At 48.2% G+C, this 21,939-nt stretch overlaps 1 protein-coding gene and 1 long non-coding RNA gene across 5 annotated transcripts in view; one reads left to right on the plus strand and one right to left on the minus strand.

The window, feature by feature from the left end:
- Positions 1 to 18,290: 18,290 nt before the first annotated feature.
- LOC144376211 (uncharacterized) lies at positions 18,291 to 19,460 on the minus strand. The gene is made up of 2 exons (XR_013436440.1): positions 19,103 to 19,460; positions 18,291 to 18,776 (listed from the first exon to the last, which is right to left on the minus strand). It is a non-coding gene; the product is annotated as an uncharacterized LOC144376211 (long non-coding RNA).
- LOC144376210 (zinc finger protein 519-like) overlaps positions 18,637 to 21,939 on the plus strand; it is a 92,398-nt gene continuing 89,095 nt past the window's right edge. For 3 of the 4 annotated variants that reach the window (XR_013436436.1, XR_013436437.1, XR_013436438.1), the window contains exon 1: positions 18,639 to 18,935. The gene's annotated coding sequence lies outside the window, so the exon portion shown is untranslated. Of the gene's footprint in view, positions 18,936 to 21,939 lie in introns of all 4 variants that reach the window. The other variant, XR_013436439.1, reaches the window with a different exon arrangement.

Below are 21,939 nucleotides of genomic sequence, written 5' to 3' on the forward strand. Positions count from 1 at the left end.
AAGGCACTAGTGTAGAAACCCATCTGCGTGCAATGGTAGCAAGACCGGCAGAGTGCAAGGGCTTTCTGACACTAAGAGAATAACGAGGAAAGACATGTCAATCCCAGTGCAATGTTATAATAACTTGGGGTATAATGACCATGTCAAAAGTTTAGTGCTCAAGATGCGCAAGCCAGACCTGTGGCGAGTTGCCAGTTTCTAAAGCAGCAAGAGCTTGTATGATCATAGCCTTATCTTGAGCACTACGAGCCTTAAGGCGACAGAGAAACCACAAACAGAGGAACATACCAAAACAACACAGTGCACCAAAAATGTCCACTCCCACCCACTCTTTAAAAAAGGAAAAAGCAGAAGATATCCAATTGGTGAATTGACCCAGAGTCACGGGATCGACACGGGTACTATTCAAGACAGCTATCTGGGTTAGTTGAGACTGGATCATGTCTTCCGCTTCCATGGACCAATTTCCGGCCAGATATCCACCAATGATGTGGGAAGCATTTTTGGAATCATTAAATCTGACAGAGGTTATACATAAATGTGCACGTTGGTCAATGCAGCCTAAAAGTACGAGGTCAGTCAATTCTTCTACCTGAGCTTGAAGAAAATCTATTCTCTGGTTGGTAGCTAAAATCCCTGACAAAATATGTTGATTAATCGCATTTTGCGATTCAAGTATAGTGGACGTTTGTTGAACAACTTGATTAATAGTGGCAGCAGTTTGTACTTGACTGGCCATGGCTACTCCGGCCGTAACTGCTGCAGCAGCAGATGCCGCCACGGCTGTCACTATAGCTGCTGTGATTCCAAAATCTCTGCGGACTCTAAGTAGCTCTACAATAGGAAATTTATCTGGATCCGCAGTGACTGGGATTGGGACAAAAGTTGGAATTTTTATAATTACTGCTACAGTCCAAGAACCATTCCAACACTCAGATAAGAAACAGGTAATAATAGAACAATCCAGCGTCCCCGATGAGGTGTGATTAGCTAAAAGGAACAGGAACGGGGATTGGATACAGACCATTGCAGGAGGCAATGTGGCATAATGTAACAGAGAGTTGAACGAAACAGATGTAAGCCTATTACCTCGTTCACTCTCCTTAGTAGTGCCAGAAACATTAGCCAGCCAACTTTTGGCTCCTAGTAATTGAGCCAATGCGGAAATATTGGCTGAAGCCCCCTTCTCATTGGAAATGAGCCATTGAAACCAGGACCAACCTGTTCCTGTAGAGGAGTCGGCATTGTTGTTAAAGTTATAAACATATCTCTTAAGAGGGGGGGAAAAGGAGAAACCTTTAGCAACTTGATGTTTCTCCCAAGAATGATCCTGACAAGGCATAAATGTCGGGGGAAAACCAAAATTAGGGATACAGTAAGGAGAGGCCTTGAAATGAGTGGCATTGTAAGTGCTATTAGAAGAAGGAGGCATTGGGATTAGTACCTCGGAGATAATAGCTAAAGTAGTTATGTTTAAAACAGAGCTAGTTGCGGGGGTCCCTGAGCCTGATTGTTTCCCTGAAACTACTTGGCTCAATACGGCACTGAGAATACTCCCTGAGACTCGACTGGACCGCAATGGGTCCTCCCAGTTAGTCAAATATTTGGTCTTAAGGCTAATACAATTAGTGTTCCCGAGACTGAAACAAAAAACTCCTGTGAGATTAACTTGAGACTGATTAAAAATATTTTCCATGTCCCCTCTAGGAGAGGTACAAGGAGCAGACATCTCACATGAGGTAGAAAAAAGAGTGGAGAGGACACTAGAATTACTATGAACTGGCATTGGCATTGGCCATGCCCGTGCCACTGCCCACCACTGCATTGGTGCCATCTGTACCGTTGGCACCAGCATCAGAGCCAGAACACTCATCAGAATGAAGCTCCTCATCATGGGACTGTTGTGGCACCTCCTGCTGCTGGTTAGTAGATCTCGAAACTCTTCTTGTCAGGCGTTCAGGGATCCACAGCGGCTCCGTGCGATCCTGGGGAAAAACACATACAGATCCTCGTGCCCATGTCAGCACGGGGTCAGGGCCGTTCCATTGGCCCGTAAGAACATCCTTCCACTTAACATAGCCAGTCACAGAGGGCTGAGGGGACACGTGTCTATCGGCCGCGGAGCGGCCATGAATATCCAAATTCAAAAAATTAATGGTAAAAAGAGCTAAGGACAGGCGTTCTTTAGGAGTGTGGTCAACTCCTATTCCCCCTTTTTGTTTTTCTAAGGTTTCTTTTAAGGTGCGGTGGGCACGTTCAACAATGCCTTGCCCTTGAGGATTGTAAGGCAACACATGAGCAAGTTGTACTCCCATAGTAGAACAAAAAGATGTAAACTGTCTGCCAGTATAAGCAGGTCCATTATCAGTCTTAAGGGATGTAGGTGCACCCCATGTTGTCCATGTCTCTAAGCAATGAGTAATAACATTACGTGTCTTTTTTCCCGATAAAGCAGAAGCATGAATAATTTCAGAGTATGTGTCAATAGAAACATGTACATATTTGAGGTTACCAAAGTCAGGCACATGAGTTACGTCCATTTGTCAGACGACCAATGGCTTCAATCCTCGTGGGTTTACACCATAAGTAGGAGGATGAAGAAATGTGACACAATGGGGACATTGTTATACTATCTGACGAGCATCTGTTCTGGAGATGGAAAAACATCTACACAGTGTCATAGCATTGACATGAAAGTTGTGATGAAACAATTTAGCTTTTTTTATGGAGGAGGCCAAGCATACCAACTGGCTTTTAGTTGCCGAGTCAGCACAGGCATTACCCTGTGATAACGGGCCAGGAAGAGAGGTGTGAGCCCGAATGTGCATTGGATAGAAAGGGGCAGTACGGCTACGGATAAGCTGTTGAAGCTGATTAAAGTAAGCAGACACAGTATGGGTGTCACTAATAGCTCCTACAGCCTCCAGAATTTTGAGCGTCTGCACCACATAGATGGAGTCCGAAATGAGATTGAGAGGAAAAGAATACTGTTTAAAAACTTTAATGACAATTTGTAGTTCTACCCATTGTGGATTTTTAGGAGTAAATTGATGCTGGACAGGGGGAGAGTCATTAATCACATAAGCTCCCATTCCAGACTTAGAGCCATCAGTAAAAATATTAACAGCCCCCGGAAATGGAGTGGGTGAAGTTACTTTAGGGAAAATGATAGGATGTTTTTTAACAAAATGGAGTAATGGATGAGAAGGGTAATGATTATCAATATCTCCTTGAAACGAGCAATATAGAATGGCCCAGTTGTCCAGAGTAGCACACAAAACATTAAGTTGAACTTTAGAATAGGGTATGATAAGAGAAGAAGGTGCTTGTCCAAAAAATTGAATGCTCTGTTGAATCCCTCTAAGTGCTAACGCTGCAACAGCATCAGGATAGTATTCTAAAGATTTTCTTGGGGATACATGTGGGTGGATCCATAGTAAAGGCCCATCTTGCCACAGTACTCCAGTAGGCTGTCGCATAGTGGCAAGCACACATAACTGGAAAGGTTTATCACTCTGGAGCCTGTATAGAGTAGCATGTTGTATAGCTTTTTTTACTTTTATAAGGGTCTCTCTGGCCTCTTTAGTGAGGGTACGAGGGGAAGTAAGATCTGGATCACCCTTAAGAATAGCATACAGGGCTGGGGATGTGGCTCAAGCGGTAGCGCGCTCGCCTGGCACGCGTGCGGCCCGGGTTCGATCCTCAGCACCACATACCAACAAAGATGTTGTGTCTGCCGAGAGCTAAAAAATAAATATTAAAAATTCTCTCTCCCTCTCTCTCTCTCCTCTCTCACTCTCTCTTTAAAAAAAAAAAAAAAAAAAAGAATAGCATACAAAGGCTGGAGCACGATATTAGGAATATGTAAATAACCTCTGATCCAATTAATATCTCCCAACAGTTTTTGAAAATCATTTAAAGTTTGGAGATTTTGAGTTTTTATAGTAACTTTTGTGGTTTTAACATGTCATATCCAATCGTTGTTCCCAAATACTTAATAGAATCCCCTGTTTGAACCTTTTTAGGTGCAATATGTAATCCATACTGAGCTAACAACTTCACCAGGTCTTTATAGGCCTCATTAACTGACTGCTCTAATTTGGCTGCCAATAATACATCATCCATATAATGAATAATCTTGATGGAAGGATATTGTTGTCTGAGAGGTGCGAGTGTCTTTCCTACATACATCTGGCAAATCGTAGGACTGTTAGACATTTCCTGTGGTAAAACAACCCACTCAAACCTTTGATCTGGTTCCTCGTGATTACACGAGGGAAGGGTGAAGGCAAAACGCTGTGAGTCTTTAGGATGTAAAGGAATAGAAAAGAAACAGTCTTTAATGTCAATAGCAATGATATGCCAGCCCTGAGGAACAGAGGAATGCAGCGGCAGCCCTCTTTGTTTGGACGTGGAAACTTCTTCCTGAAACACCCCTGCCATACGGAGGCGGATCGGGAGGCTGTCTGTTCTTGAGCCCTTGCTTATCTCTGTTCTCTGTACCTAAACTCCCTAGCTGCCGAGACAGCGTCTCCAGCTCCTCCTCTTCATTATCTTCTACCTCTGACCCACTTTCGCATGGGGGCGTGCGCAGCACACTGATATCTGGATACAGTCTCCTCCCGTTCTCCACGCCCCGCACACTCCCCTCTTCCTGAGACACTTCACTCTCTGTTGTTTCTGATTTTTCCTCATGTAATTGTTCTAAAACCTCTTGCCCTTTAACAAGCGCTTCTTGGCATCTGCCATCCGTAAGGCAACTACGGACCATCTTCCAGAGGGGTATCACCCCGCCCTCTAGCATGCCCTGCTCACGAGCAAAGTCAAGGTCTTTGCCTAATTTATCCCAGCTGGGTGTAGTGAGGCTGCCTGAAAATGCAAACCACGGTGCAGCTGTATCTACCCTCTGTAAAAATTTCTCTAAGGTACTGCGTTTCACCTCCAGTCCCTTGGAACGTAAAAGGCCATCGAGGGCTAGAAGGAGTGGACTTGAAGTCACAGCTCCCATAACGCAACACAAGAAAACACAGAAATCGAAAGTGAAAGTACACAAAACAAAACGAACATACACAGAAAGAGAACAAAAATTCAGAGTGCAATTGCTATAAGATGTAGCGCCCTCTCTTTACAGAGGAGCTTCCCGCTTTTTAACAGCAGGTCCCACATTACCTGGGACTTACCGGTGCACCTCCCTGACTGCTGAAAGTTCTGGTTCCTGGGTGTTTCTTTGTTTCTTTTTTCCCGGGTTTCGGCACCACTTGTCGCGACCCCCCTTGCCCGCAAGGAAGACGCGACTCAGGAATCTTCTTTCAGCAGTTTATTCAGGCCCTTGACATTCTTCTAATAATTCTTCTAATCCCCGGAATAATAATTGGATGCCCCTCCCAGCCTTAATAAAGCACCTCGAACCCCAATGCGAAGCTGCCACATGGACCCTTCTCACAGGGTGCTAGAGAACGACACGCCAACTTTCTCTGATAAGGAGTTGACAATACGCCAACTCTCTCTGATATGGAGTTGTCCTTCACAGACCACAGCGGAGCCAGCGCCATCATGTAATGGTGACCACAGTCCGCAGGAACGGCTCACCACAGCCCTTCCATTCCTGAAGCCCAAGGATCCCTGAGATCATTAGCCATGATGAGATTCCTCTAGGCCCTGTCAAGAGGCTTTACAAGGATCCTAGTGAAAGGTTCTTGTGAACATAGCTAGGGGAAAAACAGTTACTTCCCACATGAGAACAAGCTGGTGTGCAGCTCAGTGGTAGAGTGACCCTGAGTTCAATCCCCAGTATTGCAAAACAAAACCCTCTCCTCAAACCCCAAATAAACATGAGATTAAGCATATAATGCAGACAATGCTTGGCATTTAGGAAGTGGTAGGTGTTCCACGTTGGCTGGCCCACTCCACACTGATCGCTGGTCAATATAAAGGTTTGGGGAAGGAGGTAGCTCTGTGACCTTGAGACTGCCAGGACAGCCAGATCTGCTGGCAGCCATACTGTCATTCTTAATTTTCAGGGGCTTAGGTCTAGTTGGAGGGGGTAGAAGGTACCTAGGACATTTGACTTAAAGCTCTGTCTCTGCAAGATTGAGACACTCTCCCACCTCCATCCCTTGAATGGCCTTCTGCCCCGGTAAAAAGCCCACCATTCAGAATAATCAGAGGTGGAAATCTGGACTGGGGTGCAGCTCAGCGATAGAACACTTGCTTATCAAGGGATAGAGATGGGAGAGTGAGCCACAAACCTGCCTGACATGTTGAGTGTCTTTTGTTCCTGAAGACACCTCTGAGCATCCCCTTCTCAACTCTCAGATATCCTGAAGGGGGCCAACAGAATCCCATCACCCCTGAGGATCAGACGGAGCCACAGATCAGCAGGGCCTGCAGCGTTCTATCCTGGAGGCTTAGCTTAGCTTTCTGGCCCCTTCACTCTTGACAGGAGCTTTGACCTCCTTCCTACTAAGGTGCCCCTTCCTTCTGGCAACCACTATTCCAAGGAAAGCAGTGCATAAAAGGAAGGCAGAGCCAGGCGCATATCTGTAATCTCAGAGGCTGAAGATGGAGGATTGCAAGTTCAAGGCCATTGCTGAACTTTCAAGGGAAAAGGGTATCTGCCCCCATCCCATTGACACCTGATACAATTGTCTGTGGTTCTAAGATACCATCTTTATCTCCACCTCTAGCTTAACCTCCACATCTATCTAGAGGTTTATATATCCATCCATCTAAATCAATACATCAATGCTATGCTTCAGGCAAAGTGTAGAAGGTGGAATTAACTACTTGTAGAGGAAAATTTTTCTAATTTTGGAGGGAGATTCACCTGGATTTGAATCCTGGCTTTATCCCTTAAGGGCTGTGTGACTTTGGATTAGGGACATAATCAGCCTTCCTGAGACTCAGTTTTATTACATGTAAAATGGAATTTATAACAGTACCGTGGGCATCAGCTTAGTTCTGTAGGGAGTGCTCTCTGTAGGGCACTGGGGTAAAAGTGTGGGGAGAAGGAGGTTTTTCCTTCCCCTAGACCAGGGGATGCTGCCTATCAATTTATCCACTTCAGACCCAGGCGAGGTTTCTGAGAAGCACAGGGCGGGGAGTTCTGTTGGCTTTTTGAGAAAGGCTTGGTGTCTCAGGAGTAGTCAATGTCCCATCAGGCCACTGTGGGGAGCCTGAGCTGGGAGGCACATTGGGGATGGTGAGTGCACTGGGTGAGGCCTGCGAGTGCAGGTCGGGGCTGTGGCAGACAGACAGAGACCTCATGATTCAATCACTCCCGAGCCCTGACTCTAAAGGTTGGGCCCCACGCTCACAGGCAATGCCCCTACCTCACCCCTCAGGTCACTCCTCCGCTGGGCTCAAGCTCGCAGTTCTGAGAGGTCGCTGGTGACGCCTTGGGCAGTAGGGAACTCTGTGAGCGGAGCGGTGGGGGGCATGGAACCCCTCGATAGATGTGATGGACAAATGCTCCCACCTCCTCAGGACAAGCCTGCATCTCAGGCATAGCGACGAGGCCCCAAGCGCTGATCGCTCTGAGGCTGAACCACATGAACCATCCCACCAGGATGGGGAGGTGGCAAGCTGTCGTCCTGGGGCCCTCTTTCACTTAAAAAACAATTAAACTGCAAAAACTGGTTTTCAACATTTTTCTGCCTCCTTTTGCAAGGGAAGGAGAACCCTTGCCTTCTCCCATCTGATCACTTTGGCCCCTGAGTCCAGAAAGTTTCTGACTGCCCCTCCCCTGCACCTTAGTCCCTCCAGAAGAAGAGAGATCTAGAATGTGCCATGAGGCAGTGTATCTAGTGAATTCACTGTGTCCCTTGGCTGGCCCCCTCCCGACAGGAAGTTCCACCTTTTTGCTTTCCCCAGCTGCATCCCCCCAGCACCTGACCCAGGGCCTGTCCTAGGAGAGGTCAGTAAACATTCCTTAGGTAAAGAACACAAACTTTACATTTACAGGGAGTAAGGGTTTATTTATTTATTTATTATTGGTTGTTCAAAACATTACAAAGTTCTTGACATATCATATTTCATACATTAGATTAAATCACTGTTCTATGTCCTTTACCTATTGGCTCCTATGCTCCTCAAAGCTGCCTTACAAGGTGGGTACAAGCATGTCCTCATTTTCAAAGATAAGGGCACACCCCATCACCTACTTCCTCCAACGAGGCAAGTAGGCCCTACCTCCTATAGTGTCCACTACCTCCTGATGGTTTGTTCCAATATGTAGATTGATTCATGGATAAAGACAGAGCCCTCATGATCCAATCACTGCCCCAAGCCCTGACTCTGAACATTAGTGTTCTGGAGACCAAGCCTTCAAGATAGGAGCCTCTGGGAAAGGTTTCAGTTACAAAGTGCAAAAGATGGTAAACAGCACGGCTGGGATTCAAATTCAGACCTTCCTGTTTCTTTATGCAATATGAGCCTCAGTGCTATGTGGCAGCCTTCTCTGTCCAATGCCCACCTCTGATCTCTGGGCCTTGCTCTGACATCTACTCCTGTCACCTCTCATTCACTGGGCAGGGAGTAGGCACCATGATGAGTTGGGGGTATATATCAAAATATAGGCCTCTGTCCTGAAAGAGCTTTTGGTTTACTTGGGTGGGCCAAGATTTCTACCCCTGGTTCTCTTGTCCACTAGAGAGCCTTTATGTAACAGTGGTTGAGTGCACTGTATAGGGACACCTCCTCTATATGCCAGCCAGGATGCTGGTCTTTCTCTGGATGACATCACTGCATTCTGAGCATCCATAGGGCACAGGAAATTTAAAGGGAGCAGTAGACCCACCCAGAGTAAATGACAGAATTTTCCTCATTTCTGCCAGTAGGTATTGGGTCCTCAAAGGCATTTCCTGTGTTCAGCTGAGGCAGGGACCACACATGCTGACACCTCCCTTATATATCTTCTGGGCTTGTGTACCTAGGAGATTCTTTCTATAATAGTAGGAGTGGAGGTGCAGAAAAGGGCTATGTACACAGGAAAAAAAAAAGTACCCATGCCAGGTGTAGGGGTACACACCAGTATTCTCAGCTACATGGGAGGCTGAGGAAGGAGGACTGCAAGTTTGAGGCCAGTTTGAGCAATTTAGGGAGAAGCTACTTCAGAATAAAAGGAAACAAACAAATGTTTTAATTTTTCTCAAAATGATCTGAGCCAGTTTGTTGCTTCTTGGTAGATTCAGATAACAGTGTCATAAAAGAGGTTAGAGTCAGGTGTGGTCTCCTGCTGCCCTACAATCTCTCTAGCAGGTGATGGTGAAGGCAAATGTTAGACCAAATTTGCTACACAAATTTACAGTCATCACACAGACATTCAGCAGCAAAGTGGAGTCTCTTTCTTTTTTTTTTTTTTTGGTGTGTGTATGTGTGTTGGGAATTGAACTCAGGGGCTCAAAACCACTGAGCCACATCCCCAGCCCTGTTTTGTATTTTATTTACAGACAGGGTCTCACTGCATTGCTTAGTGCCTCACCATTGCTCAGGCTGCCTTTTTGAACTCACAATCCTCCTGCCTCAGCCTCCTGAGCTGCTGGGATTAAAGGTGTGTGCCTCTGCACCTGGCAAAAGTGGGGTCATTTTAAAGATTAAAACAGGCCGTATAAAGTAGTTTCAACAGCTCCATATTTCAGGATATCTGCCCACTTCCCAGGGTGAGAAGCCCATCACATTCCTAGGCAGGCTTTGGTGTCCTCAGAATTTCTACCCATAGCTGGACACAGGAAGGCCTGTGGGTGGAGATTTGTGTGTAGGAGGTGTGCAGTTACCCTAGCCTCACCTGCATGCAAGGTAGAAAGCATTCTAGACTCTGTTTGTTAAACTATACCTCAAAGGCCTTGGACATCACCAATGAGAGCCATTTTTAAATCTACCACATTTTTGTTTGTTTGTTTTCTAATATGATAATTAAATTTATTGGTGGCTGAATGATTTACTCAAGACCAAAGGATGTGAGACTAGTCCTGGAATGTGCCCACTGCCTGCTGGGGCTGTCTGCCTGTGCACTCTGAGTCAAAGCTTATAAAACCAGGCCTCATATCACATTAATTATATTGAATTTTTTTTTAAATTTGTTTTAAAATTGAAGAAAATACTGCTGGGTGCATGGGTACATGCTGGAAGTCCCAGCTACATGGGAGGCTGAGGCAGGAGGATTGCAAGTTTGAGGCCAGTCAGGGCAATTGGGGAGATGCTGTTTCAGAATAAAAGATAAAAAGGATGGGGGAATGTTGCTGAGTGTAGTGTGCCCCAGGGTCCGATCCCTAGTGCTGGGGGAAAAAATGAAAGCCAATCATCAACATTGTAACAGAAAACAAAGCCCAAAGTGAACCAGAGTCCAGCACCCACAGGCTCCAGTGCACAGCAGCACACCAAGGGCAGCCAGAGGTGGTCCAGGCAGAGGCTCCTGGGGCCAAGGCCAGGAGTTTCAAGCTTTCTGAGGGTGTGAATCCACCGGGGACCCTCCCAACGAGTTGGTTTCCTTGCTGCCTTGTGGGTGTTCCATGCAACGACTGCTGCTGCTTGAAGAACTAAATAATCATAATAATGATGATAAAATAGAAATGGCTTTCCTAGCTGAACAGAAACTGGAGAAGACAAGGAGGTTCCCACACCTGACTTATTGTTTTTGGCACCAGGCTCCTGCAGCCCCAGGGAGGCTGATGTCTGGGTCTGCTGCTGGCCTCTTTGAGTTGTGGTCATTGGGGGTGGGGAACCTCTGGGGAATTTCAGAAGCATCTGCAGGGATTTTCCTCCCCTGAAATGGCAGACTGAGAACTAGAAGCAAAGAAGGGGATATGCTCTTCTCCCTTTACCCTCTTGTGAATGCCTAGAAACTTCAAGACCAGCTGGGTGTTGTGGCACATACCTGTAATCCCAGGGACTGTGGAGGCAGAGGCAGGAGGATTGCAAGTTTGAGGCCAGCCCAGGCAATTTAGTGTCTTAAAATAAAAGAAAAGTGGCTGGGGATGCAGCTCAGTGGCAAAGCGCTTGCGTGATGTAGGGAGAGGTCCCAGGTTCAACCCCTATGACCACAAAAATAAAAAGCAGGAGAAGCCAAAACCTCAAGACGAGGAGGATGAGGCAGGTGGACCTCAGGAACATAGGGAGGCCCTGTGCCACAGTCTGGCTGGGCACAAATAACCGAGCTGCCACAAAGTCTTGTAGATTAAAACAGCAACTCTTTATTTCCCAACTCTCACTGGCACTGCACAAACCACACATGACCACACTCCCTCCACCGGGCTCTGTCCAATCTCTCCAAATCCCCATGAGAACTCCACGGGAACTCTAAAGTAGCAAGCAGCAAGAGTTGCCCTATAGCCCTACAGTAAATGTCAAATATACAATTCAATCAATCCAGCATCACAGCAATTATATATAGCTTAACTCAAATCGTCATCTCAATGTTTCCTGGCATCACCTTTCAAACATTCCCTCTGGCAAATGCCAGGCGTCATTCTGACTGGGCAATGGCTCTCAATTGCCCTGTTTCAAAAAAAAAAAAAAAAGGGACTGGGAAGGTAGCTCAGGGGTAAAATGCCACTTGTTTCAAACCCCAGTACCAGAAGAAAACCCCCAATCAACAATAACAATACAACCTCAAGACCAGGTTCCTGGGGAAGAAGCCCTCAATCTGCCCAGACACTGGCACACTGGGAAAGCAGCAGCCAGACCCATCCTGGTAGGTGGCTGCATGTGTTGCACCTGGATACCTGACAGATTCAAGTAGAGTACATGGCCATTGCTACCTTACTGCCCCCTTGACAGGATGTCCAGGGATACATGGATTCCAGAGATAGATGTATCATTAAATGCAACAAAAATGCACAATGCAGAGGCCCTGGGTTCAATCTCAAGCACAAGTGCACAGAAAGCATACTGTCTCCTTGGTAGACCTAAAGCAGTAATCTTCTATAAAGCAAACACAAGTCTGTCTCAAGGGAACATGAGATGGGGAAGTGTCTGAATGAAAGAAGGGAATTTACAGTTATGTGGTTGGCTCTCTCTATAAATGGCATTGACCTTGGAGCTGGTGAAGGTGAGAGATGGAAAAGGAAGAGAGGGAAGTGAAGCCTGGTAACAGCTGTCTCATGGCCTCATTCTAGGCCAGACAGGCAGAGCTTACTGACATGAAATTCTGAGGACAATCTCATGAGATCTGTGCTATCAATACTCCCATTTTTCAGATGAGAAACTATAAGCACAGACAGCCCATTGCTTGAGGTTTTCCAGTGAGGCAATGAGGAAGATGGATTGGAAAGGGGATAGGATTGGTTATAATGCCTTTTGGTTCTTTGTGGGAGCTGTGACAACTTCTCACTGCAACCACTCAGCTTCCTCTCACCTCAGGCCCTTTGCACATACTGTACATTCTATCCTTTTTCTTGACTCCCTCCTTTTCTTCCTTCAGCATTTTAGCAAAACCACTTTTGACCCTTATTTTTCTTGCTTCATTTGTACTATCTTTTTTTCTTCCCAGGATTTGTTCAAAACTGTTTAAATCATTATTCTCAGGATCTTTTATTAAAAGTTAGTCCTAAGGCTAGGCCATAACCTGCCCCCCCCCACCTTAGGGGCTGGGGTTGTAGTGATAGAATGCCCAACTAGCATGTGTGAAGCCCTGGGTTTGATCCTCAGAACCACGTAAAAATAAACAAAATAAAGGTATTGTGTCCAACTACAACATATATATATATTAAAGTTAGCCTTAGATAGGTGTGATGGCACACACCTGTAATCCCAGCTCCCAGCAGCTAGGGAGGCTGAGACAGGATGATTGCAAGTTCAAAGCCAGCCTCAGCAAAAGTGAGGCACTAGCCACTCAGTGGGACCCTGTCTCTAAATGAAATACAAAACAGTACTGGGGATGTGTCTCAGTGGTGGAGAGCTCCTGAGTTTAGCCCCTGGTATCCATCCTCCCAATGAAATCCCCCCACCCCAAAAAGGCTTTTTCATCACCCTAGAAAACAAGCCCCAGCAGGAAAGAGTTGTAATCCTTCTGCATTGTTGTACCCTCAGTATTGGCACACAGTAGGCACACAATCAATAAATAAATGTTGAATAAACAAGTGAACCAAGGAAGTTATAAATCTTCCTCCCCAACATGACTGATTCTCAGGGGCTGTTGCAAGTTCTCCCCACAGAGAGTGAGACTTTCAAGTAATTAACCAGCAAGCAAAATTTGCAAATTTCAGATTGTATATATCCAAGTGATAGGTGTCATTTAAAGTAAGTGTGCATGTGTTTGTGTACATACAAGTAGAAATATGTAGGGGAGAAGGTGGTCACTGAGTCACTTACTGCAAAGCATCTTTTTTTTTTAACTGGTATTGGGACTTGAATCCAAAGATGCTCTACAACTGAGCTCCATCCTTAGCCTTTGTGTTTTATTTTGAGATAGTATCTCCCTATGTTTCCCAGGCTGGTCTTGAATTTATGCCTGTTTTGTCTCAGCTGCCCTGATAACCGAGATTACAGGCATGTGCCACTGTGCCTGGCTTGGAAAGCATCTCTTAAAAGACTCTGGGAACTCTTTAGGATCTAATTTAGAGGCCACAAAAGGAACTCTAACATAGGATTTTGTTGGGGATGAGGGATGGATACCAGGGATTGAACTCAGGGCCACTCAACCACTGTATCACATCTACAGCTTTATTTTGTATTTTATTTAGAGTCAGGGTCTCACTGAATAGCTTAGCACCTCGCTTTTGCTGAGGCTGACTTTGAACTCACAATCCTCTTGCCTCAGCTTCCTGAGTGGCTGGGATTACAGATGTGTGCCCCTACACGCTGGGCTCTACAGTTTTACAGGTTTGTTTTTATTGCTGACTGGACTCTTGCATTAACCAGATCGCTCTGGATTATACACTTGCCTCTTCTTGAAAATTCAGAGCAGCAGCCTCACTTGCTCCATGTTCAGAGACACATTTTCAAGATGCATCATTTGGGAGAATGGCAGCTCTTTGGCTTTCCCTCCTCCAGTCACATGACGACTGAGGGAAAATGCCTATTTATGTGAGCAAGTCTTCTTTGTTTTCAAAATCATCAACTTGTAATCTTGCATTTATGATGTTGGTTTCTTACAGTTTACTCTGGGTTTCCCAACCACTTCTCTGAGCAGGACAGAAGAAGTTGCCTCCTCTAAATCTTGATCCACCTAAAGCAGATGAAATTGAGGTCAGAAAATGCCTTTAAAGTGTTATAATTTCCATGTGCGGTGGCACAGACTTGTAATCCTAGCAGACCTAATCCTAGCAGCTCAGGAGGATGAGGCAGGAGGATCACAAGTTCAAAGCCAGCCTCAGCAAAAGCGAGGCACTAAGCAACTCAGTAAGACCCTGTCTCTAAAGAAAATATAAAATAGGGCTGGGGATGTGGCTCAGTGGTAGAGTGCTCCTGAGTTCAATCTCCAGTAAAAAAAAGTTATTGTATCTATTATTATTATTATTATTATTATTATTATTATTGGCAGTGTGGATTGAACCCAGGAGCACTCTACTACCAAGCTACATATATCGTCTTTTTCATTTTTTATTTTTGAGATAGGGTCTTGATAGATTGCACAGGCTGGCCTCAAACTTGAGATCTTCTTGCCTCAGCCTCCTCAGTTGCTGGAATAACGGGTCAAAGGGACCTTGGGCCAAAGGGACCTTTTTAACAAGGGAGGGGCCCTAAGCCCTGGATTCCCTGCTGGAGGTAGGCAGGAGGTAGGCAGATGGTGTAAAATACATCACCTGAAAATGACTTTCTGGTACAGAGTCACCAGATTGGTGAGAAGCAAGGCCCAGGCTTCAACAAATGTCCCTTGAGACCCTTTTGGTATGAATCTGAGTTCAACAGGGCTAGGGTAGTAAGGGGGACAGTACTGGTTTTTTGCAACTCTGAGATTTTTCTTATAACAACATATTTTCTGGAAGGAATTTAAAATGAAACAAGCTTTAGAGGAAACAGGAGAAAGGAGGCACAAGGAGGTCAAGCTCCCTCCACACCCTGACGCACCCTGACTGTAGCTGACAGGGACACAGCAGCCATGTCTCCAGTGGGAGCTGGGTGAGTGTCTACTTGCAAACATGCTTCACAGCAGTGCGCCCAACTCATCAACTCATCAAAAACAAACAAACAAACAAACAAACAAACTTTGTGTGCTGCTCCAGGACCCTCATCCTTGAGGATTAGTTCCAAAAGGCCTTGGTCATTACTGCCAGCCCCCCACCCTCCACAATTCCCCCCTGTCTTTCCTAGTCCATTCTGTTACCTCCACCTCTGGCCTCTGAGTCTCCTGCAGTTCCCTTAGGACAGAGAAAGGGCAGAGGCACTGGCGCCCCTTCCCACTGGACGACCCCCTCCTTTTGCCTAACACAACCCATCCCCACCTTGCTCCTTTTGTTTGTCCCCTCTCTCCTGGATGGGTATGATCTGAATTTTCCACCCCCTGCCTCCAGAGCCCGGGCGGGCGAGCTGGGGGTTTTTCTCCCCCATCCCCAGGAGAGTCATCCCACGATAGAGTCACCCCAGAGTCGAAGCCAATTGCCCCCTTCCCCAGTGTGTTTCATCTGCCACCTGTCAGCCTCTCTCTGAGTCCTTGATCCCAGGCACCAGAAGGGGTGTGTGGGGGGGCGCGGCTGGTTCGGCCCCTTCTTCCTGGCTCTTTCCCAGGCGCCTAGCGTACTCTGCCCTTGCCTGGGCCCTTGGCACTCTTCAGTCTAACCCTGGCCATCCCTGGCTGCAGGAGGTGGCTCTTTGGAGACGTTGGACATTCTTGGACTCACGAACTGGGGAGGGCAGTGGCTGAGAAAGGGAGGACCTATTCCAGAGAAAGGGAAGACCTCCGGGCCTAGGTCTTACTTAGTGGATGACCTGGCCTTAGCCTGTCCAGGTATCCTCACGCTAGGTCTCTGCTGTTGGCGTGTTTGCCTGGGCATTGCATTTCTCCAGTCACCCGACTGTACCTCGTAGATGGCCTTGGGCCCACGCCCATGGTCCCCCTGCCTAAGGCCTTTCTCTGCATCCACTGGCCTGCTCTCCCTAGCAGCAGGGTTGCGGGGGTGGCATATACCTTGGCAACCAGCCAAACACGGGGTTGGCGAGCAGGGCCTTGGGGGACTGCTAAGCTAGGTGAGGGGGGCTCGGTTCAGGCTGGCGAGCAGGCGGGGAACCGTGGGGTGTGGGCACCACTGCTGGGCTGGCCCAGCACTGCTCTCAGAGGGGAGCGGGTTTTTCTGTGAAAGGTTGCCCTGTGTAACTGGTCTCTGAGGGGACACAGCCCTCCCCTCTCCAAGTGGCAATTTATCAATCTTCGAGATTGATAACCCCCAGCGCTGCTCTGTGCACCCGCTCTGCTCTCCGGGCTCAAGGCACCCCAGCCCAAGGTGGCGTCACTTGCCTGGGAGGGGGTGATGTGGGGGCCTCTCCCCTACCTGGGTCCTGGATGCCTGCAGCTGGCGGCGGCGGAGGGGGACGCTTCAAAGTAAAGGTTTAGGGGAGCCGCCCAGGGAAGACTTTTTTTTAAGCATGTGCCCTTCCAGGACCACAGGACCAGCTAGGAGATCTGAGACTTAACTAGTTTAAGAACTACAGAGACTTGAGGCGCTCCCTGGCAAACTTTGTGGAAAGTAGCAACTGGTTTATTTTTGCCAACCTTGGAGGGAAGGGGTGCTACTGCAGTTTTCTGGAGATAAGGTGTTAGACTCACAGACTGGAAGTGCTCACCAGGCTCAAGAACCCTACAAATGAGGGTATAGGCTAGCTCAGTGGTGTAAGCATTTGTTTGATGTGGGGTAAGAGTGGTCTTGGAACACCAAACCATCGTCAAAAGTCATTTGAGGGCCTGAGGATAATTCTAGTGCGTGAAGCACAAGAAGCAACACTGGGGTAGCTAACCTGTTTGCTCCCCCATTCTTTCAATTTTTGCAGTTTGTAATGCTAATGCATCTGGGTGAGCTTGACAGCCAGCATGGGCCTTCTGTTCCCTCCTACCTCCCCCTTGAAGCCAGAGCCCGCCCCCGCTAGCCAGTGAGGTGCCTGGGCCTGCATGGTGCCTGCAAATGCCTCCACAGAGGTCTGGGTTTTGTGGGCGGCTGGAGCTGTATTTCCAGCAATGTCCATTGCTTGGTGGTGTTGGCTCTCTCTCCATCTGATCTGAGCAGGAGCAGTGCGGGGTGCCCCAGGGGATCAGAGTGCTCCCCAGCCTGGATTCTGCTCCTCACATCCTCCTGCTGGGTTTCCAGCCAAGCCTGGCTTTATGATGTGTCTCTGCAGTGCAGAGGTGGAGAGCCAGCGACTACAAAGAAGACAGGAGCGCGAGGGAGGCTGGCAGGCAGCACCAACTGGAGAGCAGAGGAGCCAGGGCCCAGCCGCCCCGCTGCTCCTGCCTAGGAGGACTGGAGCCAGGCTGCGGCTGCCACCTGCTCATCCTCCTCCCCCTCCACCACCGCCGCCACCTCCCCCATCTCCGAGGCCCTGTCCAGTGGAGGCAGCTAGAGGGCTGGCGACTTGGCATCGGCCTGGGGATGGACTGCATCCACTGCCCTAGGGCAGGCAGTGATACGGCTGTTGACCGGTGACGAGTCCTTGCTTCCCTGATGCTGAAGAATAACACCAAAGAAGCACACCGAGGCAAGGTCAGAGTAGAAATTAGAAGTTGATTAAAGGACAGCAGAAAAGACTTCTCCCGGAGGAAGAAGGGGACCCAAGAGGTGGAATCTGTGGAAGTGTGGTTGTCTCCCCTTTGTATAGTTTTGGTGATGGAATGCAAGGGGGAAGGGTTAGGACACAGGTGGACCTAATGATCACCTTTTGGCATGGGATTATCACTTCTCTGGGATGGGCTATCTCCAAATCTGTTGAGGCTGTTGGTTAACACTTCTTTGAGGTGGACTTTGGCCTAAGGCCTTTTCTGGGACTTCATTAAGATTCCATGAATTGTCCTGTGTTTTCCCTCAGTCATTCCAAGCATGGCCTCCATTTTAGATTTCACTTGGTATTAGACCCGATCTAACTACACTGACTATCTAACTTTAAATCTGGCTTCAGCAGCAGCAGCCCTGCACACGGGCTGAGGATGCCTGGGGCACAGTGCCTGAACACTGCCGCCTGAGCCCCCACGCGCCCCCCTCCTCCTCTGGGGGACAGCTCCAGACCTAGCTGAGAGCTAGAGAAGCGGGTGTGAGCCAGGGGCCCCAAGCCACGGCTTCCAAGCCCCTATGGCCTTTTTGAGCCCCTACCCCAAAGTAGGCTGAGTTGAGGTACCCCCTTGCCATCCATCATAATCTCCAAACCGGGTGTTTGGGCATTTTTTGAGCCATTAATATTTATTTTTAAATTTTTTTTGTGTGTGCAGCAGGGGATATTTGAAGCCTTATTTTTTTCCAGGGGGTACTGAGCTTCCTCACTCCCAACCACCTCCGGGTCTCTCCCGCCTCCTGAGACCCTCTTGACTCCAGCACCATTTCCCCCTCCTCAGATGGGTTCATTATGAGCTCCCAGACAGGCTGCAAAATCCAGCAAGGGGAAGAGGAGGAGGCGAAGGAGGAGGAGGGTGAGGGTGGCGGTGACGTGGGGGAGGGAGGGAGGGGCCACATGGGCTGGGGGCAGGCGGGGGGTGGGGAGAAAGTGGAGGGCGGCTTTTTTTTTTTTTTTTGCATAACTTGGCTCAGCCTAGTGGCCTCCGGACTCCCCCGCTACCGCCGCTGGGACCGGGAGCCCCCAGCTGCCTCACTGCAACAGGCAGGGCCCCACCTGCTGTCTGCTCCCCGCAGCCTCTGACCCGGCTGTAAAAAAAAAAAAAAAAGTTTCCAAGAGGCAGGCTGAGAAAGTGGAGAAGGGTTACCCGGGGCGGGGGCGGCGAGAGCCCGCCTCTGAGGGCGAAGGAGTGCCCTGAGCCCCGGAGGTGTCCAGGCGGAAGCAGGTGAAGCTGCGCTCCATGAAAGGTGAGCGAGCAAGGCACAATCAAGCTAGGAGGGAGAGAGAGAGGGAGGAGGGACCTGCGAGCAGGCGGGCTGCTGGGGACCCTCGGAGCCAGCGGAGAGAAGGAGGAGGAAGCCAGGAGCGGGAGGTGGAGGCGGTGGAGGGGGCACGCCATGGACATCCTACCCACCTGGACACTTTCTGGGCCTGGAGCCACCGCTGGCTGGGACCCGGGCCTAGGGTGCCTACAAGGGGACTTCCTCGCTCTCTTCTTGGGACCCCGGGCCTGAGAGGCCAATCAAGGGGTGCGGCCCAACTTGGTTCGGATTGGGAATCTCCATGCTGGCAAGAGGAAGGAAGAGGCAGTGAGGACGGGCACCCTGGAGGCTGGGAGCTTGGAGGCCGCCCTTGCTGGCTCCAGCCTTGCTGGCTTTCTCCAGCCCCTTCCTTGTTGCCCGGGGATGTGGAGAGCGGCAGGCGCTGCTGGCCCAGGCTTCGGGCGCGCATGCGGTCGGCCACCCCGCGCCCCCTCCCTGCCCCATTCCCAGGCCATGCACCCGGCTGCGGCAGCCGCACTTCCTGCCTGCTCCGCGGAGGCTAACCGGGCAGGAAGCCTCCGCCAGGAGTTCATTGTCTGCGCCATGCAGGCCGGTCACAGGTATCCCAGGGAGCGCTGTGGACGTCCTCCCAGTGTGCCAGGTACTCACCTTCCGCACCCTGGTCAGCTTCCTGCACCGAGTACCCAGGGTGCACACGTTTGTGATGAGATATGGATATATAGCCACACACACACGCACTCCTTCTCCTTGCTTTGCTTTATATTTATAGGCTTTATATTCCTGGCTCCAGGGGCCCCTGGAGAGCAGAGGTGCTGGGGAGAGGAAGTGTATGGGCTGAGCCCCTCCCCTGCCATTTTCCTCTAACAGGCTCCCCTCTCCTGGCTTGGCCTGCTGCTTTGTCCCAATTCCAGCCCCTCAGATGGGTGCTTAGCTGCCTGAACACACTGAGGGGTGACTGAGGAACAGGATGAGAGTGGCTATATGCCTCTGAAGCCTTAAAGTCCCAAGGCCCTTGTCCTCTCCTAACTCCCTTGATGACCTCTGGCCGCAGCCCAGTTCTGCTCTGAAAAGTTCATTTTTTGAAGGCCTTCGTGAGAAGGCGCTGGTGCCCCCGCTCTCTTCCTGCCAGCCTTGCTCTTGGCTGGAGTGGTTGAGACTGAATCTGGTGATACACTAGCCACCTCCCTCCTCCTAAAGTCCCAGGAAAGCCAGTGGCAGCCGGCCTGAAGAGAGGCTCCCAGTCATCCTAGAAGAAAACCAACTCAGTTCAAACTTTCAGCAGCGGGACTGCACCTCTATTAGGCTTTGGGAGAAGTTGGTCTTCTGCTCCTTGTTCTGTATCCCAATTCGGAATAGCCTGTTCTGTCTCACAGAGGTGGGGGTACCAAGGGTGTTCTGATCAAGAGAAGGAAACCAGAAGAGAGACTCCCAGAAGAAAAGAGGGGAGAAGGGTCGATGTTTATCCTTTTACTGAATAGAAGGGCAACCACAACTTTAAGTAATATTTGATTTCTTTTCTCTTTTCCTGGCTCATTGCTCACTCCTTATAGAGCCACTTAAGAAGAAGATATTCGAACTGGAACTACTGGATACAAAAAGTTTTCTTTAAATTGGGCAGTTGATTTTGGGTTAAACTTGCAGATTTTTTTTTTTTTTTTGTAAAGATGCAAAGCTTGCATACCTATAACCTGGTAATGTGTCTTCATATCTCCTTATTTTAGAAGGCAAGCCACAGAAAGAAAAGGTAGAGCAGTTTGCAGTGATCAGATGGGTGGGTGTTTCAGAGTTGCTTGTAAAGAATTCTAAAACCACTCTGGATCTCAGAGAAAGACTTAATAATTGGTCTTTAGCCTTTCACGAAATGAGCCTTGAAATGATTTTAAATGAATCTACAAGTACATGTGTGTATATGTAGTTGAGAATTCAACCAAATTGAGGAAGGAAGATAGCTAGGTGGGAGAAGACTAGTGCAGGCATTTTGAGAAGTGTTGTACATACCAGCCACACAATCTTTCTGCAGAACCTTGGCATCGGAAGCCCCCTGATTCTTCCCATGGAGCTTTACATTTTCTAAAAGCAGCCACAACCTTTGTCTCTCACCATTTTGCCTTTTATTCAGTTTACTGGAGTGCATAGGGTGGAGATGTGGCCACTTATCAAAGGAGGAATTAAGAGAGTAGATAATTTGAATAGATAAGAGTTACAGCAGGTGAGGGATTTATTGCTTTTCAAGAACTGCCCTCCTTCTCGAAAGCAATATTCAAAAGTGTGTGCTTAAGTGTGAACAGCTCCTCACCAAGTGTTTGAAATGGCAAGATCTTCACCTTTAAAGATGCTTGAAGGTGCTTCTTAAGGAACAATGGTAACTTTTACATTTTATTATATTTTATTTTGCCTCCACTGCTGTGTGTCAGGGCTAATGTGGAGTCATTGTGGACTTCCCCAGCTCCGTGCATTCTGCAGTAGAACTCACTTGACTGTAATTCATAATTGATCTTGGAAATATGAAAGCAGGTAGCAGGAAGGATAGACAGAAATGTAACAATTTTGAATGGATGCTCAGAGAATGTTATTTGAAAGCATAGGCATTGCTGCTTTGAAAATCAAAATGCCTGGGGGGGGGGCTCACTTTCCACTTCAGGGACACAGCCTCCCTCTGGAGTGGGGGGTCATTTGTCCCCCAGGATGTTTGTCCTTTTTGGAAAGCCCAGATTTACTGGAGGGAGTTTACCCAACAAATAGAGAAGGGGACTGGGGTGGTCATTTTGTTAAAAAAAAAAAAAGAAAGAAAGAAAAAAGAAAAAAACCCCCAAATCCATAAATGTTACAAAAGTCACATTTTCTGACTGATTTTCCTACACCCTTTTCCCCTTTTTTGAGTCCTGGTGGTGTGGCGTGGTAGTTGCAATGATTTGTTCCCTTTGATAATTTTGGCCTCATTCTCCAGGCTTTTCCCATCTTGCTCACT

Source organism: Ictidomys tridecemlineatus, chromosome 3 (genome assembly GCF_052094955.1).
Source record: "Ictidomys tridecemlineatus isolate mIctTri1 chromosome 3, mIctTri1.hap1, whole genome shotgun sequence".
Lineage (NCBI taxonomy): Eukaryota > Metazoa > Chordata > Mammalia > Rodentia > Sciuridae > Ictidomys > Ictidomys tridecemlineatus.